The sequence below is a fragment of the Tupaia chinensis genome, unplaced genomic scaffold (genome assembly GCF_000334495.1).
Source record: "Tupaia chinensis unplaced genomic scaffold, TupChi_1.0 Scaffold000215_1, whole genome shotgun sequence".
Classification (NCBI taxonomy): domain Eukaryota; kingdom Metazoa; phylum Chordata; class Mammalia; order Scandentia; family Tupaiidae; genus Tupaia; species Tupaia belangeri.
Window position 1 is genome coordinate 152,569 of NW_006159690.1, and position 3,736 is coordinate 156,304.

At 33.7% G+C, this 3,736-nt stretch overlaps 1 pseudogene; it reads right to left on the reverse strand.

Moving 5' to 3' along the window:
• Positions 1-250: 250 nt before the first annotated feature.
• On the reverse strand, positions 251-1,431 carry LOC102489461 (lupus La protein pseudogene; annotated as a pseudogene).
• Positions 1,432-3,736: the final 2,305 nt, after the last annotated feature.

Sequence of the window (3,736 nt, forward strand, 5' to 3'; positions counted from 1 at the left end):
CTGTTGATATTTGAATCATCTGAATAACACAAACAGAACTATACATTTTTTTAAAAATCTCAGGAGTGGAACAAAACAAAACAAAAAGACAAGATAAACAACAAAAAAAAAAGTTCTGTTCTTACAGGTGGACATTGAAGTGGACCTAATTCGGTTTTCTTTTTAAAAGGCTTCAAAGGCAAAGGCTGTTTAAACCTAACTTAAATGAATAAAAAATTTGTTCACTAAACTACTGGTCTCCACACCACTTTTATGTTTTCTGTTGTTTTGATGCAGGTTCTTTTGTGGCTGTTTCTTCTCTTGCTCTTTTCACTGGTCAAGGTGGTTCATACTCATCAAAGTTATCATCACTATCAAATTTGGTTTTCTCTCCCTGAAACTGTACTTTTGCTTTAGCGGACCCAGACTGAGCAGTTTTATTTCCTTTTCCTTTAAATTTGCGACCTTGTGACTTCCATTTGTTTAGGGATTCTTGCTGATCTTCTATGATTTTTTTTCAATGCTGCTTTTTCTACCTCTCCTTCTAGTACTTCCCAAGTGACTGCTTTGTTTCTTAATTGTGTAGGTTATTTGCATTATTTGCATCTTTGGCCTTCCTAGTTTTCTTGGCTTTTTCTTTAAACAGAATTATGCCCTCTTTTGCTCTTCTGATAAAATCTGTCCATTTTATTTCACCTTGATTTGAGAAAAGGATGTGCAAATCTTCTCTGCAAGTCTAATCTAAGTCACCTGCAAATTTCAGCAAGCATCCAATCTTTTCCTCTAAAGATTTCATTTCAGCATCTTCTGCTAGCCTCTATTTTCCTTCTTGCTCTCGTTTAGCTTCTACTTTATGCTGTCTTCTTTCTGCATTATTTTTTTTTTTGCAAAGTAATGTTTCTTGAAAAGTATTAACATCTCTGTGCCTTTGTACTTCTAACCAGGGGTCTCTACAAACTTCTTTGCAGATGTAATGTTTTCAAACACAGCAAATACTGATCTTTTAAATGCTTTCTGCAATGTTCCTCTCATCTGAATACTTAGTATTTCGACTTTCCCTTCTAACTATTCATTTATATCATCAAGGATTGCATCAGTTGGGATGTTTAATATAAACAGATCTGTTTTTAGCATCGTTTTTATACTAATCAGTCACTTCAGGGAGGGGTTTGCTTGGAGACCTCCTGATTTTAGTTTTATCTTCACTGATTTCCATGAGTTCTATCTTGAATTTGCTCAATGCTTCCACTATTACATTAAAGTCTGTCCTTAGATGGTTTAACCTGTTCAATTTTAACATTATTTCCAAATGTACCTAGCCTTCATCCAGTTTTATCTGTTCCTTTAAAAATGTCCTGTGGCAAATTGAAGTCTCCAAAATAATATTCAATCTCATGATAGGTTTTGGCCTCCAGAGCAGCCATTTTTTTCATTATCACCATTTTCAGCCATTGTGGCTATCTTTAGGGCCAGGTCCTGCAGAGATGTCCCACAGGCTCACTAACTGCCACGGCAACATCTCTACTTCCCAGTGACACCCGCTGGCCTAGCTCGCTCAAAGAAGATACCAAATTCATTTTATAACACAGAATTACCCTGAAACCAAAGACAAAAACACTACTATATAGAAAAATACAGGACAATACCTCCAATAATTGTAGATGCAAAAAATCTGTTAAACTTAATTCAATAGCACATTGAAAGCATCATACACCATGACCAAGTAGGGGTTTTCCCTGGGATGCAAAGATGGCTCAACATATAAAATCAATGTGATACACCACACTAACAGAACTAAGGAATAAAATTACATGATAATCTCCATAGACGCAAAAGAAAAAATGACTTGACAAAATTCAATATCCAATCATGATAAAAAACACTTCAAAAACTAGGGATAGAAGGAAATTACATCAATATGGCAAAGGCCATTTATGACTAGCCCACAGACAGCTTCATATTCAATGATGAAAAACTGAAATAGTTTTCTTTAAGATTAGGAACAGGGCAAGAATACCCATTTTCACCATTCCTATTCAACATAATAGTGGAAGTCAAAGCAATCAGGCAAGAAAGGAAAATAAAAGATATCCAAATCAGAAAGAAAATAAAATTATTTGTTTTTGTAGATGGCATGATCTTATATGTAGAAATCCAAAAAGGTTACACACACACACACACACACACACTGTCAGAACTAATTAATTAATTTGGTAAAGTCAAAGGATATAAAAGCAACATAAAAAACCAGTTGTATTTTCATACACTAACAATGAACAACCCAAAACAGAAATAAAGAAAATAGTCCTATTTACAATATTATTTAAAAGAATAAAATATTTGGCTCAGTGTCCATGACACAATTGGTAATTTACAGAACTATAGTACTGGAAGCCACATGGCCAGTCGTGGTTTGGATCCCTACCCAGGCAACCTTAAAAAACACCAGGCATGTGAGTGCAGGCAAGGATCCTAATGGGCAGGAGGACTAAGGGAAGGAGATTGTGGCATGACCAGACAGACCCCCTTTCTCCCTTTCACTCTTTGTCAAGCACATACATGTGTTCTCTATCATGAATTTTTTAAATAAGTACATATTTAGACATAAACTTAACTAAGGATCTAAAAGACTTGTATGTTGAAAACTACAAGATATTGTTGAAATAAATTCAAAAAAATATATAAAAAATGGAAAGACAGCTCATGTTCTTTGATTGGAAGGCTTATTACTATTAAAATATCCATACTACCCCCAAGAATTCTACAGATTTAATGCCATCTTTATTGAAATTTCAATGGCATTTCTTAGTTGCAGAAATTGTAAAAATAATCCTAAAATTCATATGGAACCACAAAGGACCCTTAATAGCCAAATAATCTTGAGAAAGTAAAACAACACTGGAGGCATCAGTTTCTGACTTCAAAACTCATTTTAAACCTGCAGTAATCAAAACAAAACAGTATGGTACTGGCAGAAAGCTATATTACCAATGGAACAGGGAGCTCAGAAACAAATCACATGAATACAGTCAAATTATCTTTGACAAAGATGCCAAGACTGCACAGTGTTGTAAAAATGGTCTCTTCAACAAATGGTATTAGTAAAACTAGGTATCTATAAACAACAGAATAAAATTGGATCTTTACTTCACACCATATATAAAAATGCACTTGAAGGGGCCTAAAGATTTAAACATAAAACCTGAAGGTACACAACTTCTTGAACAAAACAGAAAGGGAAACCTTCATAACATTGGAGTTGACAACTTTTTTTTTTTGATATGACACCAAAAGCTCAAGCAACAAAAGCAAATACAGACGAGAAGGACTACATCAAACACAAAAGTTCCTGCAAAGTAAAGTCAACAATCAAAAGAGTAAAAAGGCAGCCTATAAAATGAGAGAGAAAGTGTTTGTAAACTATAGGCTGATGAACTATAATTTAAAATATATAATTAGCTCTGACAACTCAATAACAACAACAACAACAAAACTAATAACTCAATTTAAAAATGAGCAAAGTATTGGAATAGATATTTTACCAAAGACATAAAAGTGACCGACAGGCATACAAGGTGATTTTAAAAAGTTCCTGGAAAAATGGAATGAAAGTACAAGTTTATTTTGATGTATAGAAGTTTTTAAAATATGTATAGCATAGCTAAAGAATTATTTATCTAATTATTTTATTCTTACTATTATTATGTGTTCATTTGCTATCAGGTACATGAGCTCACCAGAGAGAGACAAAGGGAAA